Raw genomic sequence first — 18,246 nt, 5'->3', positions numbered from 1 at the left:
ATAAATTAAATTTAAAATCAAGTGGGCATTTGGTCTAGTGGTATGATTCTCGCTTAGGGTGCGAGAGGTCCCGAGTTCAATTCTCGGAATGCCCCATTTTTCGTTCAAATCTCTTTGTTTTAAAATTTTAATATACTAAAGTGTTTATATTAAATGAAATTAAATCTATAAACAAGTGGGCATTTGGTCTAGTGGTATGATTCTCGCTTAGGGTGCGAGAGGTCCTGAGTTCAATTCTCGGAATGCTCCATTTTTCGTTCAAATCTCTTTTTTTTAAAATTTTAATATACTAAAGTGTTTATATTAGATTAAATTAAAATTATAGATAAGTAGGTATTTGGTCTAGTGGTATGATTTTCGTTTAAGGTGTGAGAAGTCTGGAGTTCAATTCTTGGAATTCTCCATTTTTTATTTTAATATATTGAATTCTTTACATATTAAGTAAAATTGATATAGTAACTAGTTTTAAATTGTAATCAAGTAGACATTTGGTAAGAGGTCCCAAATTCCATCCTCTCTTTTTTAAGTTTTAATATACTGAAGTGTTTACATTAGGTTAAATTCATATAGAGCTAGATATTAATAAAATGTTGGTGAATTAAAATATGTGCTATACAATTTTTACAAAATTTTTAATCGCGATTAAGCTTTTAGAAAAAATATTCTTATCATTAACTAATAGTTAAAAAAATACAAAGGTTTGAATGCTTTGGATATTTCTAAGTGATTTATTAGTCACATTTTGCTTTTTAGAGAAAAAGATAATGTACTTAATATAATATCATTGAAACAACATGTTAAGATTGAACCGAACGATCATAGGCTATAAAATCTAAGAAGAGATAATATTAAATCAGGAAGAAAATAATTCACAAACACAAAAGAAAAAACAAAGGAAAGGAGTTGATATTGAATTAAACTTCATAACTATAATTATCTCAATATTTTAACAAGCTTTACCACTTTGGTGTATTTTAATGTGTATATATATATATATATATATAGAGTTCTTAATTTTCTAATATTAAGGATAATATGAGCATGAGCCCTTCTTTAATTTTTAAGTAATTTAATGTAATTGATTTTTGATTCATGTTACCTACCTTAATAAAATAAACCATGATAATAATTTTTTTTATAAAATGTTTGAGAAAGACAGGCAGATGCATACATGTTGCATTTGTCTAGGTAATCAAAGACAATTATGTTCTCAAATCCCAATGGGGATGTAGCTCAAATGATAGAGCGCTCGCTTTGCATGCGAGAGGCACGGGGTTCGATCCCCCGCATCTCCACTACCTTTTTTTCCATTAAATTCTTCAATGGTTTAAGTTTCAAGAACTTACAAAAACCCAGAACCATCCTTTTCATAATCCCAAATTTATTTTAGAATTATTTTCATACAGTTTGTTTTATTTTAAATTTATTTTCATACAAAAACCCAGAACTCTCTGCAAATTTATTAGACGTCAAGACAGGAATAGTAGGCATGTAGTCTATTTTAACATATCTTACTTCATCTGCACCTGAGAAATTTGTTTGATTATGTAGTCGTTCAGTCTCTGATTCAGATAATTGATGCCAATTCCAGTCATGGTGATTGATATGTCCACTTTTCTTACCTTCAGAAGTTCCAAAAGTTCTATGAGAGGCAGTGGAATTTCTTTTCCTTGCTTCCTCTACTTTTTCAGGGAAAATTGTGTGCTGAGATTGAGAAGTTAATAAATCACCTTCTGTAGATAACTCTGGTGAATTTTCAAAGCAAATCTGAGAAGCTGATGGACCTTTCGTTGTCTATTCATTATCTACTGTTCTCCCAAATGTGCATAATTTGTTAACTACCTCGCTGTGATCTTTGAACCTAATATCACTGGCTTGAGAAGAAATGCCCCCAGTTTGAATCTGCTCACCTTGACCTCTCAATCTAACCTGCTCAGTAACAGATGCAGTTTGCACTATTTGCACATTGTTGTCGAATTTCAATTGACTTCGACTAGATCTGAAGCTCATAGAGCCAGATTTTTTGTTTGTTTCAGAAAAAAAATTTTGGTCAATACTGAAAGCATCTTGATCATCTAATCCACACTGATACACCCTGCCAACAGAAGCACTCAGGTAATGTATGCCCTGATTGTTCTCTGAGATTGTTCTGGCCATGGTCATGAGGTTAGAAGCTTTCTAATCTTCCTCATTACAGTTTCTATCCCCTGTTAAACCATTGTAAAAGGAGAATGATGATGTCAAAGTAGAACAGGGGCTTGGTGCCTTGTGTCCTTTAACATCTAACCTGCATTGAGATGTTGCACTATCCTTCAAGCTAGTAATCTCAGTGACTCCGGTTCTATTTTGGGACAGATATAGGAAATTACCAGATGTAGAAGTTCCAAAAGCAACACCACCCCTATTCTTGCAATTGAAACTAGTGTTGCTTCTGTGACTCTCAAAGCCCATGTCACCCCATCTTCTGAATACTGACTTTTCTGGCACATGAGAAGAAAGCCTTTGGTGCTCACCTTATGTTTGTATTAGTGTATTAGAAACACTTGATGAGCTGATATTCTTAGAACTTGCAGAGAGTTCTTTCTGCTTGTTTTCGAAGAGGTTAATTCGATCCTGCCCACTTAACCACCTAGAGTTTCCTCCACTGCATGGGGAAGGATCTTTGGCTGATGAACCAGATAGAAAAGGCTCCTCTGGCACTGCCATATCAAAATGCTGTTGAGTAGGTTGGGCATGCTCCAACTTCTCTGATGCCAATAGTGTGAGTTGTAAAAGTTAAAAAAAAGTAGGAGATTAGAAAAACATCCAAAAAAGCCAAGCAAGATAGCATAATCAATCTCACAAAAGTACCACAACAGGAGGACCTTAACATCTTTCACTATATATGGAGTGGTAGTATAATGGAAATACAGGAGGTGAGAAAGTTATTGAACACATGCAAGAAAGAGAAAAAGAATAGTTAAGTAATTAAAATAAGGTCTTCACATATCTATTTTCCATGATGTATTAATTTTACTACAGCTCTCCCATTGATATTAACTGACAAGCAAATAATCAGACATAGCCACTCCAACTTTAATTAAGTGTTCAATATGATCCAGAACAACCTCATCATATAGTGATAACAGCTTTGGCACTGAAAATACATTGAGAATTGTTAATGTTTGATATCTTGGAATAGGAAAGGCACCACAAAGTACATATACATCCACAAAGTACATATCTTTGAGCCGCATATCAGTAGCTTTTAGAAACTCCTCCCTGCACAAGAAACCAAAAAATTATTATATTAATTGTTCAATAAGTAACAAGCTAATTTTGTCCCTCTTTCTCTTCCGCCTTAAGTTTCATCTGTCTTGAAGCATTTGGCTAAAGCAAAATGGAGTTTCCAAAACCACAAAGTGGCAACATGATTATTTTGGTTTTCAAAGAATAGGTCACTCTCCATTTCAGAAACTAAATTGGTGACATTTAGCAAGGGTGTAATATAAATAAACCAGCATGTTAACAATCTTTGACCTAAAACTGGTACCTTGATGTTGCCGCGGATCATATAAAAAAAGCCTAAATATCAATTGAAATCCCAAAAATCAATTTTCTAATGCCTAAATTATATAGGATGCATCATAAAGAAGCTATTTTATCCTTCAAAGAAAGATAAAAGTGATGGATAAGCAAGAATGCAACAATTTCATTCTCTTCATTTTGGAATTCAACTATTTATATTCAAGCTGCCTGATTAGAATTTAGCCTCTCTTTTTCTTTACTTGTTTGCTTCTTCAGAAAAACCATCCGACTAGAGTTTTTGCTTAATCCACAGTACATGGAATGGAACTATGGAAGTCCTTAAGTTAATTGACCAAAGTGTTACTAGAATGTTTACTATAACATTCTGTTTTCTATTTAACCTAGTTTCAGGTGCAAAACATGTACAAGCATAGCACATGCACAAGTTGAAACTCCACGATAGGTTGCTTGTTATGAATGTTAATACTTGGCCAATGGCTCCTCTCTCTTCAATCAAAGTTTTGGTTTGTGATTTTCCATCGCCAATTATACTGAAATTTCACCTTACAACCAAGTTTTTTCATGATAAAAGTTCATCCACATTTATAGGCTTTCTGTGTGAGTTTCAGAGAGTTATGGTTTTGATGTGATCTAACATCATCCACTATCAAGTTTGCTTAACGTTTCTTTAATCCTCTTTGTCCAATATTTCATGCCTTGTTGCATTTTACAAAGTTTTCAAAAGAACTCAAGCAAAATAAAATAATATTTTTAGTATCATTCCACAGCAAATAATTGGACGATATTTTTGGTGTATGCAGTCAGAAATTAACTTACATTGTTTCTGCAATACTATCCACTTTGCCTTTCAAAAATTCACAAAGACAATAATAGTGTGATAACAAATCAAGAACTGACAAATCAAAAGGGGAAAAGACCAAGCACAAATTATGTCCAAAAGATCTATGCACTAGAAATTTTACAGAACAAATATTATAGATGTCAATTTCATATGCTTATACAGTTCAGTTAGATGTGTTAAATGTTGCAAAATTGGTTTTGGTGACCAATAAATTAAATAGAGATAAGACGGCTATTTCGCTAATAGATCGTCGTAAATTAATTTTTTGAGTAAATGAGAAATTAATGTTTATTGAAGGGTTGGTTCGATATGATCGGACGGAAGTTTGACTCTCACACGTGTTGGATTCATGGATAAGATTAAATGAAGGCTAACTCAAGTATGCAGAACCATTGAGGGATGTGAAATTATAATTAATTTCATTGATTGATTAAAAAATTAATCGTAATTGTAATATTAATTAATTGATTAATTAATATTTATAATAGATTAAGTAAATAATTAATCAAATTAATCAATTAAATAAATTAATGATGATTGATAACATTTAAGTGAAAAGACACACCCATATCTTTTCATAATTAATAAGGTTTAAGTGAAAAGACACATCCCATGTCTTTTTACTTCTTGGAAATAACCTTTCATCCCTATAAAAGGAACCTCATTCCTTTGATTCAAACACTCAATTCTCAAGTTGTAAATTCTCCTCTTGAGATCACTTCTCGCTCTGCTCTCTTAAGAGTTCCAAGGCTTTGAAAGTTCAACAAGACTCAAAATTCAGAGTGCTCCTATTTCAAGACGTAAGTCGTATCTTGGAAGACAATTGACGAGTACCGGGGAAGGGCAATATCGTCGTAAGGAAAGAAGACTTAGCCTTCACCTCAACCTTAATATTCTTATTTGTAGGGATAAGCTTACCTTATAGGGGTGTGTCAATATCCAAAGGGATGACTCGACGATCGACGAGATTAAGTCGGTAACGATGATACCAAAAAGAGTACATTTATTACTTAAAAGGGTGTCTCGATAACCGAAAGGGTATATTGAGAATATAAATGGAACAAGGTCCACGTCGTCATACCGACTCCACGGATTCAAGTCATCAACTCATTGTTGAGATAACTAACTGAGCCCAATTGTTGGATCGATACTAAGTAGATCCATCAATAATTATAAATTTTCCAATGGTCTTAAGAAGATATTCACGATTATAGTGACCATGGGTCTCACTTCTACTGGAGAGAAATCGGAGAAATTCTCCATAATCATCTTCAAGTGATTACCCTAATATTACTTGAAGAACATGTGCCTTATAAGGTTACTATCAAAAGATGTTCTAAAGTATCTAAAACTGAACCTTAAGCGATGGGAGAGTTATTTGCAAGGAAGAATAAAATTTTCTTATGGGAGAACCATGCCTAAAAAGGATGGACGATAAAATTATACGATGGGTATAATGTAACAATGATGGTCAAGGCTTTGAGGGGGTCATTTGACTAAAATCACAAAGTTACGAATAGTGAGTTTAAACTATCCAAAAAGTAGGCTAATGAAGTCTTCATATAGAAGATCAAGCCAATTGGCAAAAAACTAGATTTAAGTCTAACTCAATGAGACCTCAGTGGAGGTCAAAATAGATAAGTTATAAGGATTGAATCACATGGGTTGGAATTGACTAAGAAATTGAGACAGGTGTCTCTCATAGAATAAATGCAATCATGGTTAGTACTCCAATCGGACGAATACAGCTATGGCTTGATAAGTTTAGAAGATCAAAGGATGTATATTCTTGAGTCGAGTGTCTCTCGAAGAATGATACAATCTTGGTTAGCACTCTAATCAGACAGCTACAACTTTGGCTCGACGAGATTGGAAGACCGAGGGATGCATACTTCTTGAGTCTAGTGTCTCTTGAAGAGTAAATACAATCCTGGTCAGTACTCAGATCAAACAACCACAGTTTTGACTCGAAGAGATTAGAAGACCAAAGGATGTATACTTCTTGAGTCTAGTGTTTCTTGAAAAGTAATACCATCCTGGTCAGCACTCCAATCGGGCAACCACAACTTTAGCTCGACGAGATTGGAAGATCAAAGGATGTATACTTCTTGAGTTTGATGTCTCTCGAAGAGCAAATACAATCTTGGTCAGGACTTTGATCAAACGACCATAGTTTTGGCTCAATGAGATTGGAAGACCAAGGGATGTATACTTCTTGAGTTAAATACCTCTTGAATAGTAAATGCAATCCTGGTCAACACTCTAGTCCGACGATCATACCTCTAGCTCGATGAAATTGGAAGACTAAGTAACGCATATTTTCTTGATTGAGCATTTTTTAGATCAAGTGCAATCTTGGTAATCATCTTGATTAGACAATCATAGTTTTAACTTGGTGAAATCAGAAGATTAGAATTATGGAGATTTGCTTTTAAGCAAGATTAGGGCGAAATGCATTAAAAACACTATAAATAAAAAAAAGGTAGCCCGGTGCACGAAGCTCCCGCTATGCAGGGTCCCGGGGAAGGATCCATTGTACGCAATCTTACCCTGCTTTTTGCAAGAGATTGTTTCTAGAATTCGAACTCGTGTGTTTTTTTTTTTTATTAAAAACACTAGAAATATGGTTGAAAAAAATAATTAAGTAAGATCATCTATGGTGATGGAGGGAGAGAATGCATGATATTGCGTAAGAAATATTTCGCGAGGAACAACAACATCCCATTCACCTCGATTTAAGAATGTTGTGGCTAAAACATTGAGAAGATGATAAAAGCTAAGTTGATAAGTTTTCGGTTTATCCTGAAAATTGTGGGGGAAATTGTCCTCTCAACAAACCACAAGCCCCGAGATGAAAATGAAAAATCTCCATAAGGCATTGAAATGTCATAAACCTTCCAATGAAGCCTATAAACGTGCAGGTGAACCAATAAATATAGGGTAGTAGGTCCCTGCGGCTAGCAAGAGGGGAGTGAATTGCCTTGCACTATTAATCAACAAATACCTTTCTCGAACAATCGGGCTTTAAACGATTACACACTTAAAGAAATATTACAGAATAAAAATGAGTACGAGACAAATAGTTTACTTGGTTGGCAATCAGAGGATTGCTACTCCTCTAAGGCAAATAAGCTCACTATGATGATCTCCTTCTTGAACAAAACGTCAGAGACGGAGAAACCTCGTACACGGAAATTAAGCTTGGAAGTGAAAAAATATAAAGAGATTCGAAATACAGAGTGTGTTATTCGAAATGGAGAAGACCATAGCTCTATTTATAGCCCACTAGTCGAAACTGACCGTTTGTTGACGTGGCACGGTCCAGGCGCCCCCAGCGTGGCAAATCTTATCTTCTCACAAACGGCTACCCAACGGGCGCGGGATAAAATTTTATCCCACTCTAAGCGTCTGGACCCTTGTTGATCTTGATTCACAACGCCGAGGAGTCGAGGCACCCCGGCTGGCACCAAAGTGGTTCGGGCACTCGGAGTAGCTCTGGGTGCCCGACGCTCGGACAAGAGTCAACTCCGATTGACTTGTTGCCTCGGCTTCCGCTACGGTTTCGCTCGTTTGAATGATTTCGGTCATCCGGAATTGGACTCACTCGATCTTCCAGCCTTCTCGACCAATCTTCCGCTCCGACTTTTCATCCCTCAAAAACGTCGTGCGCTTCCTTCTCGTCCCTAGGAAACGTTGCGTGCTTCCTTCTCATCCACTAGTATACTCTTCCGTAGCACCTCGTCCCTCAGACGCACTGAGCCCGTCAACTTCTTCTCGTGTCATCCTTCTCGCTAGCTGCGTCTCTCGCTTGACTTCTTATGCTCCTAAGTTCCTGCACACTTACACACAAGGATCAAAACTCAACAGGACCTAACTTGACTTAGTTGATCATATCAAAACTACCACGGGTTCTTACAATCTCCCCCCTTTTTTATGTGAGCAACCCAAGTTAAGTTAAGTTAGGATAAACCAAAATAAATAACAGTAAAATAACATGTACATAATTTACAATTAATAACATGAAATGCAAAATAAAAAATGTACCCCCCCTAGACTTAATTTCAAATTCTCCTCCTTTTGATCACATTAAAAATAGGGGATATCCTGGAAAATAACATTGATATAAATCTGAAGTACTCTCTAAGGGAAAATAAATTGACTAACATTCATAAAAAAAATAATGAAGTTTAAATTTTGGAAATCCGAATTTTTGCAATTTATAAAGCAGTTTGGAAAAAATAATTTTCACAGTTAAACAGACATATCCAAATTAGTGATAAAATTTTCACAAAAAAATGAAATTAATTTAAGTAATAATAAATTCTTTTCTACAGAAAGATGTATCTTATTTAAAAAAATACTTAAAAATAGTTTCTAAGCTTGAAAATTCTTGAAAAATTTCCTGAGAATATAATCGAGCAAGTATTTTTATAGAAAAAATAAATTTTCAAAAATTGAATGATCGAGAATTTTTAATATTAAAAATTAGTATTTTATAAAAAAATACAAAAAATTCAATAACAGTTAAAAAATTTTAAAAATATTTTCTTGGGCAGAAAATATGATAAATTTTCACAGAAAAATAAAGTTTGCAAAAAATAATTCTGTGAATTATGAAATATTTTTAAATTGAAAAATAAATTTTTTGTTAAACTTATAAACAAGTGGGCATTTGGTCTAGTGGTATGATTCTCGCTTAGGGTGCGAGAGGTCTCGAGTTCAATTCTCGGAATGCCCCATTTTTAATTTTAATATATTGAATTATTTACATTAAGTAAAATTGATATAGTAACTAGTTTTAAATTGTAATCAAGTAGACATTTGGTAAGAGGTCCCGAATTCCATCCTCTCTTTTTAAGTTTTAATATACTGAAGTGTTTACATTAGGTTAAATTCATATAGAGCTAGATATTAATGAAATTTTGGTGAATTAAAATATGTGCTATACTATTTTACAAAATTTTTAAAACCCGATTAAACTTTTAGAAAAAATATTTTTATCATTAACTAATAGTTAAAAAAATACAAAAGTTTGAATGCTTTGGATATTTCTAAGTGATTGATTAGTCACATTTTGTTTTTTAGAGAAAAAGATAATGTACTTTATATAATATCATTGAAACACCATGTTAAGATTGAACTGAACGATCATAGGCTATAAAATCTATGAAGAGATAATATTAAATCAGGAAGAAAATAATTCACAAACACAAAAGAAAAAAATAAAGGAAAGGAGTTGATATTAATTAAACTTCATAACTATTATTATCTCAATATTTTAACAAGCTTTACCACTTTGGTGTATTTTAATGTAATATAGATATATATATATATATTATATTGAGTTCTTAATTTTCTAATATTAAGAATAATATGAGCATTAGCCCTTCTTTAATTTTTAAGTAATTTAATGTAATTGATTTTTTATTCATGTTACCTACCTAAACCATGATAATATTTTTTTTTTTTTATAAAATGTTTGAGAAAGATAGCCAGATACATACATGTTGCTTTTGTATAGGTAATCTAAGATAATTATATTTTGAAATATCAACGGGGATGTAGCTCAAATGGTAGAGCGCTCGCTTTGCATGCGAGAGGCACGGGGTTCGATCCTCCACATCTCCATTAATTTGTCCTTTTTTCATTAAATTCTTTAATGGTTAAGTTTCAAGAACTTACAAAAACCCAGAACCATCCTTTTCATAATCCCAAATTTATTTTAGAATTATTTTCATACAGTTTGTTTTTTAAAAAAATGAACAATCATAATAAAATACACACATATTTTGCACAAATCACTTTCTTACATATTGTGTACTTCTTCGTATTGCAACATATTTTGATATATGAAAGATTTCATACAAGTGAAAAAAAGAAAAGAAAATACATCATCTTTACAAAGCTAAACATGTTCATTCACAGCAAAATATATATAACAAGAACTCACAAACAAAAAATAGAAGGATATCCTACAACAAATTTGTTCTACTGTATTGTTTCCAATGTAAATGTGGAGTATCATATTTTTGAGCTCTTTGGTTATCCAATATCATCTAGGCTTACACTCCTTGCTCCGGGGCGATGATAGAGACAACGATGAGCCTGGTGCTGAAAAGAAGTTAAGAAGATAGCTAATGATATCAGGTCTGAAATCTTTGTTTTCACAAATGCATAGAAAAGAAGAGACATTATCTCTTAGGGAGCTTCCAGTTAGATGATCCTCTGTCAATCTGAAGGGTGCGAGAGAGTTTGGAATGTAGCTGCGGGAGCAATGTGCTGCAGAGAACAATGGCTGTTCAGTAACCTGGAGAAATCAACATTATCGAAAACGGTGGAATATTGGAGCGGGCATATGAACTTGAGCGACAAGTGGAAAACTTGGGTATTGAAAACTTGTACAAGAAAACACCTTCCAAGATGCAACTATATGATAATCAAAAGGTTTAGACTGCCCGAAAGTGATGAATGCAGCCTTGTAACAGTATTCAAATAAGATACAGAGTAAGATATCCTAGTAATCTCACATTTGAGCCATGCCACTCTATCCTAAAATGTGCAGTTCTAAGAAACATGAAAAACCACATATTTAGACAGGAAACTGTGACTTCCCTTAGTTAGTAATTCATTAATTGACAAGTGCCAACATTAGAAACCTGTGAACAGCGTGCAACATGTATGCAACTGAAATTTCAGATAATCCTGCAAGAAGCAATCCAAATTTCAGATAATTTCAGCTCTCCCCCTCTCTATATACACTTGACACTGTATTGAGTTGATATCTAATAATGTAAACATGATAAGCTTGGATAATTAGTATGCAACTACAGGATCGACAGATATGCATGCATCTATTGCCAATCTGAAAATTAAGGTAAGTAACGTGGTTTTTGCTACATGAAGTTGAACTATTACTAGAAGGTTCCAGACTTTTACCTGGTCATGACTGTATCTTGATCTCTGTCTATAAGCAGATCCTGAATGTCTGGAGTTCATCTCAGCTTGACTAAGTTCTAGGCTGTCACGCATGGCCTTCATTTTTGCTTCCTTCCGAACCCTGCTGGTTCCCCACTTCTCTTGAAGCATTGCATCCCATTTATGCATGTACTTGTGATATAACATGGATTCAAAACAAGGATTTATGCATGTACTTTTAATGGATTATGTCACTTGTGTACGGTAGCAATCATACTCTTGTCTTGTATTCTTAACTAGTTTTTGGCCCTCTCAAGAGGAGAAATGATACATATTGGGAACTAATTACCTATAGGTTGCATATTCTTAAGATTGCATTCATTTATTGACTTCTTCAATGCATGTTATCATATTTAATTTTCTTTCTTTAGTCATTCTGCATTGACCATTTCAGTACCATCATAATGATGGCTTCGTTGCTAACGAGAAAAAATGATGACCAGGATTGCAATAGGCAACCCCACTCACGATTGTTTAATCTGAATTGATTCAATTAAACTGGCTTACAAGGCAACCATGGAGAACATATGCTCCTCATGCTAGTGGACGAATCACATGTTTCACACTTTGCCAACACATAATGAACTACAAACTAAGAACTTTCAAAATGTTAGATAAAAAGTAGATGATATTGTTTCCACACATTAATATGGAAGTTGTGCAAACAATAAAGCCTAGGGAAAAAAAAATCAGAGAGAGTAGGGTAACAATGGTATCCAGAATATTGATGCATACCAACTCCTCAACAACTCAGAAAACAATTCGAAGCAAGCTAGGCTACTAAGATAAGATGATTGCAGTGTCTAAAGTTCCAAAACTTACTTTAGTCGGTTTGCACCAAAATATTCAGCAAACAGAAGCAGATCAGAAACACTTTTGTCACAGAATCCAGCAGAAACTGCACGGGAACAGGATGTGGCCAGATCTTGTTTAAGACTGATGAGCCGCATATCAGTAGCTTTTAGAAACTCCTCCCTGCACAAGAAACCAAAAAATTATTATATTAATTGTTCAATAAGTAACAAGCTAATTTTGTCTCTCTTTCTCTTCCGCCTTAAGTTTCATCTGTGTCGAAGCATTTGGCTAAAGCAAAATGGAGTTTCCAAAACCACAAAGTAGCAACATGATTATTTTGGTTTTCAAAGAATAGGTCACACTCCATTTCAGAAACTAAATTGGTGACATTTAGCAAGTGTGTAATATAAATAAACCAGCATGTTAACAATCTTGACCTAAAACTGGTACCTTGATGTTGCCGCGGATCATATAAAAAAGCCTAAATATCAATTGAAATCCCAAAAATCAATTTTCTAATGCCTAAATTATATAGGATGCATCATAAAGAAGCTATTTTATCCTTCAAAGAAAGATAAAAGTGATGGATAAGCAAGAATGCAACAATTTCATTCTCTTCATTTTGAAATTCAACTATTTATATTCAAGCTGCCTGATTAGAATTTAGTCTCTCTTTTTCTTTACTTGTTTGCTTCTTCAGAAAAACCATCTGACTAGAGTTTTTGCTTAATCCACACTACATGGAATGGAACTATGGAAGTCCTTAAGTTAATTGACCAAAGTGTTACTAGAATGTTTACTATAACATTCTGTTTTCTATTTAACCTAGTTTCAGGTGAAAAACATGTACAAGCATAGCACATGCACAAGTTGAAACTCCAAGATAGGTTGCTTGTTATGAATGTTAATACTTGGCCAATGGCTCCTCTCTCTTCAACCAAAGTTTTGGTTTGTGATTTTCCATCGCCAATTATACTGAAATTTCACCTTACAACCAAGTTTTTTCATGATAAAAGTTCATCCACATTTATAGGCTTTCTGTGTGAGTTTCAGAGAGTTATGGTTTTGATGTGATCTAACATCATCCACTATCAAGTTTGCTTAACGTTTCTTTAATCCTCTTTGTCCAATATTTCATGCCTTATTGAATTTTTCAAAGTTTTCAAAAGAACTCAAGCAAAATAAAATAATATTTTTAGTATCATTCCACAACAAATAATTGGACGATATTTTTGGTGTATGCAATCAGAAATTAACTTACATTGTTTCTGCAATACTATCCACTTTGCCTGTCAAAAATTCACAAAGACAATAACAGTGTGATAAGAAATCAAGAACTGGCAAATCAAAAGGGGAAAAGGCCAAGCACAAATTATGTCCAAAAGATCTATGCACTAGAAATTTTACAGAACAAATATTATAGATGTCAATTTCATATGCTTATACAGTTCAGTTAGATGTGTTAAATGTTGCAAAATTGGTTTTGGTGACCAATAAATTAAATAGAGATAAGACGGCTATTTCGCTAATAAATCGTCGGAAATTAATTTTTTGAGTAAATGAAAAATTAATGTTTATCGAAGGGTTGGTTCGATATGATCGGACTGAAGTTTGACTCTCACACGTGTTGGATTCATGGATAAGATTAAATGAAGGCTAACTCGAGTATGCAGAACCATTGAGGGGTGTGAAATTATAATTAATTTTATTGATTGATTAAAAAATTAATCGTAATTGTAATATTAATTAATTGATTAATTAATATTTATAATAGATTATAATAGATTAAGTAAATAATTAATCAGATTAATCAATTAAATAAATTAATGACGATTGATAATATTTAAGTGAACAGACACACCCATATCTTTTCATAATTAATAAGGTTTAAGTGAAAAGACACATCCCATGTCTTTTCACCTCTTGGAAGTAACCTTTCATCCCTATAAAAGGAACCTCATTCCTTTGATTCAAACACTCAATTCTCAAGTTGTAAATTCTCCTCTTGAAATCACTTCTCGCTCTGCTCTCTTAAGAGTTCCAAGGCTTTGAAAGTTCAACAAGACTCAAAATTCAGAGTGCTCCTATTTCGAGACGTAAGTCGTATCTTGGAAGACAATTGACGAGTACCGGGGAAGGGTAATATCGTCGTAAGGAAAGAAGACTTAGCCTTCACCTCAACCTTAATATTCTTATTTGTAGGGATAAGCTTACCTTATAGGGGTGTGTCAATATCCAAAGGGATGACTCGACGATCGACGAGATTAAGTCGGTAACGATGATACAGAAGGGTACATTTATTACTTAAAAGGGTGTTTCGATAACCGAAAGGGTATATTGAGAATATAAATGGAACAAGGTCCATGTCATTCTTTTGATTCAAACACTCAATTCTCAAGTTGTAAATTCTCCTCTTGATGTCACTTCTTGCTCTCCTCTCTTAAAAGTTCCAAGGCTTTGAAAATTCAACAGACTCAAAATTCAGAGTGCTCCTATTTCAAGACGTAAGTCATATCTTGGAAGACAATTGACGATAAACTGTAAGTACCGGGGAAGGGCAATATCATCGTAAGGAAAGAAGGCTTAGCCTTCACCTCAACCTTAATATTCTTATCTGTAGAGATGAGCTTACCCTATAGGGGTGTGTCGATATCCAAAGGGATGACTCGTGATGATACCAAGAAGGGTACATTTATTACTTGAAAGGGTGGCTCGATAACCGAAAGGGTATATCGAGAGTATAAATGGAACAAGGTCCACGTCATCATACCGACTCCACCGGTTCAAGTCATCGACTCATTGTTGAGATGACTAACTGAGCCCAATTGTTGGATTGACGCTAAGCAGATCCATCAATAATTATAAAATTTCCAATGGTCTTAAGAAGATATTCACGGTTATAGCGACCATGGGTCCCACTCCTACTGGAGAGAAATCGGAGAAATTCTCCGTAATCATCTTCAAGCGATTAACCTAATATTACTTGAAGAACATGTACCTTATAAGGTTACTATCAAAAGATGTTCTAGAACATCTAAAAGTGAACCTTAAGCGATGGGAGAGTTATTTGTAAGGAAGGATAAAATTTTCTTATAGGAGAATCATGCCTTAAAAGGATGGATGACAAAATTATACGATGGGTATAATGTAACAATGATGATCAAGACTTTGAGCGGGTCATTTGATTAAAATCACAAAGTTAAGAATAGTGAGTTTAAACTATCCAAAAAGTAGGCTAATGAAGTCTTCAGATAGAAGATCAAGCCAATTGGCAAAAAGCTAGATTTAAGTCTAACTCAACGAGACCTTAGTGGAGGTCAAAATAGATGAGTTAGAAGGATTGAATTACACGGGTTGGAATTGACTAAGAAATTGGGTCAAGTGTCTCTCGTAGAATAAATGCAATTATGGTTAGTACTCCAATCAGACGACTACAACTATGGGTTGACAAGTTTGGAAGATCAAAGGATGTATATTTCTTGAGTCGGGTGTCTCTCAAAGAATAATACAATCCTGGTTAACACTCCAATCTGACAGCTACAACTTTGGCTCGACGAGATTGGAAGACCGAGGGATGTATACTTCTTGAGTCTAGTGTCTCTCGAAGAGTAAATACAATCCTGGTCGGTACTCTGATCAAACAATTACCATAGTTTTGACTAGAAGAGATTCGAAGACCAAAGGATGTATACTTCTTGAGTCGAGTGTTTCTTGAAAAGTAATATCATCCTGGTCAGCACTCTAATCAGACAACCACAACTTTGGCTTGACGAGATTGGAAGACCAAGGGATGTATACTTCTTGAGTTCGATGTCTCTCGAAGAGCAAATACAATCTTGGTCAGGACTTTGATCAAACGACCATAGTTTTGGCTCAATGAGATTGGAATACCAAGAGATGTATAATTCTTGAGTCAAATGTCTCTTTAATAGTAATGCAATCCTAGTCAACACTCCAGTCCGACGATCATACCTCTAGCTTGATGAAATTGGAAAACTAAGATGTATATTTTCTAGATTGAGCATTTGTTAGATCAAGTTTAATCTTGGTAATCATCTTGATTAGACAACCATAGTTTTAACTTGGTGAAATCAGAAGATTAGAGTTATGGAGACTTGCTTTTAAGCAAGATTAAGATGAAATGTATTAAAACACTATAAATAAAAAAAAAAGGTAGTCCAGTGCATGAAGCTCCCGCTATGTGAGGTCTCAAGGAAGGATCTATGCAGTCTTACCCTGCTTTTTGCAAGAGGTTGTTTACAGGATTCGAACTCGTGTGTTTTTTTTTTTGTATTAAAAACGCTAGAAATATGGTTGAAAAAAATAATTAAGCAAGATCATCTATGGTGATGGAGGGAGAGAATGCATGATATTGCTAAAAGAATATTTCTCGAGGAACAACATTCAATAATTGACTATATCTCATTCACCTCGATTTAACAATGTTGTGGCTAAAACATTGAGAAGGTGATAAAAGCTAAGTTGATAAGTTTTGGGTTTATCCTGAAAATTGTGGAGGAAATTGTCCTCTCAACAAACCACAAGCCCCGAGATGAAAATGAAAAATCTCCATAAGGCATTGAAATGTCACGAACCTTCCAATGAAGCCTATAAATGTGGAGGTGAACCAATAAATATGGGGTAGTAGGTCCCTACGGCTGGCAAGAGTAGAGTAAATTGTCTTGCACTATTAATCAACAAATATATTTCTCAAACAATCGGGTTTTAAATGATTACACACTTAAATAAATATTACAGAATAAAAACGAGTACAAGATAAACAGTTTACTTAGTTGGCAATCAGAGGATTGCTACTCCTCCAAGGCAAATAAGCTCACTATGACGATCTCCTTCTCGAACAAAACGTCGGAGGCGGAGAGACCTCCTACATGGAAATTAAGCTTGAAAGTGAAAAAACATAAAGAGATTCGAAACACAGAGCGTGTTATTCGAAATGGAGAAGACCATAGCTCTATTTATAGCCCACTAGTCGAAACTGACCGTTTGTTGACGTGGCACGGTCCAGGCGCCCCCAGTGTGGTAAATCTCATCTTCTCGCAAACGGCTATGCAACGGATGCGGGATAAAATTTTACCCCGCTCCGAGCACCTGGACCCTTGCTGATCCTGATTCACAGTGCCGAGGAGTCAAGGCGCCCCGGCTGGCACCAAAGTGGTTCTAGCACTTGGAGTAGCTCTGGGTGCCCTACGCCCGGACAAGAGTCAACTCTGAGTTGACTTTTTGTCCCGGCTTCCGCTCTGGCTCCGCTCGCTTGAGTGATTTCGAGCATCCAGAATTGGGCTCACCCGATCTTCTAGCCTTCTCGAGCAATCTTCCGCTCCGACTTTTCATCCCTCAGAAATATCGCGCGCTTCCTTCTTGTCCCTTGGAAACGTTGGATCTTCTAGAAAGGATCTTGTTGTTTATTCCGCTGTGCTTGTGTTATTTTTGCGCTCAAGATCCTAACAGTTGGAAAATTGATTTTGGTGACCAATAAATTAAATAGGGATAAGATAGTTATTTCGCGAGTAGACTATCGTAAACTAATTTCTCGAGTAAATGAGAAATTAATATCTAATGAAGGGTTGGTTTGATATGATCGGACGAAACTTTGACTCGCACACGAGTTTGATTCATGGATGAGATTATATGAATGCTAACTCGAGTATGCGGAACCATTGAGGGGTGTGAAATTATAATTAATTTTGTTGATTGATTAAAAGATTAATCGTAATTGTGACATTAATTAATTAATCAATTAATTAATATTTATAATTGATTAAGTAAATAATTAATCAATTGAATTAATTAATGGTAATTGATAAGATTTAAATTAAAAAAACACCCATGTCTTTTCATAATTGATAAGATTTAAGTGAAAAGACATAACCCATGTCTTTTCACCTTTTGGAAGTAACTTTTCATCCCTATAGAAGGAACCCCATTTCTTTGATTCAAAACACTCAATTCTAAAGTTGTAAATTCTCCTCTTGAGTTCTCTTCTCTCTCGTCTCTTAAGAGTTCCAAGGCTTTGAAAGTTCGACGAACTCAAAATTTGGAGTGCTCCTATTTCGAGACACAAGTTGTATCTTGGGAGACGATCGTCG

At 34.7% G+C, this 18,246-nt stretch overlaps 5 non-coding genes across 5 annotated transcripts; all 5 read left to right on the top strand.

Moving 5' to 3' along the window:
• Positions 1–23: 23 nt before the first annotated feature.
• On the top strand, positions 24–95 carry TRNAP-AGG. Its single transcript has one exon. It is a non-coding gene; the product is annotated as a tRNA-Pro (tRNA).
• Positions 96–177: 82 nt separating this feature from the next.
• Positions 178–249, top strand: TRNAP-AGG. The gene has a single exon. It is a non-coding gene; the product is annotated as a tRNA-Pro (tRNA).
• A 973-nt stretch (positions 250–1,222) lies between these two features.
• TRNAA-UGC lies at positions 1,223–1,295 on the top strand. The gene has a single exon. It is a non-coding gene; the product is annotated as a tRNA-Ala (tRNA).
• A 7,740-nt stretch (positions 1,296–9,035) lies between these two features.
• TRNAP-AGG lies at positions 9,036–9,107 on the top strand. Its single transcript has one exon. It is a non-coding gene; the product is annotated as a tRNA-Pro (tRNA).
• Positions 9,108–9,924: 817 nt separating this feature from the next.
• Positions 9,925–9,997, top strand: TRNAA-UGC. The gene has a single exon. It is a non-coding gene; the product is annotated as a tRNA-Ala (tRNA).
• The last annotated feature ends 8,249 nt before the right edge of the window (positions 9,998–18,246 follow it).

This window comes from Zingiber officinale, chromosome 3A (genome assembly GCF_018446385.1).
Source record: "Zingiber officinale cultivar Zhangliang chromosome 3A, Zo_v1.1, whole genome shotgun sequence".
NCBI classification, from domain to species: Eukaryota; Viridiplantae; Streptophyta; class Magnoliopsida; order Zingiberales; family Zingiberaceae; genus Zingiber; species Zingiber officinale.
Note: the sequence above shows the minus strand (reverse complement) of the source record. Positions and strands in the feature narration are given on the sequence as shown.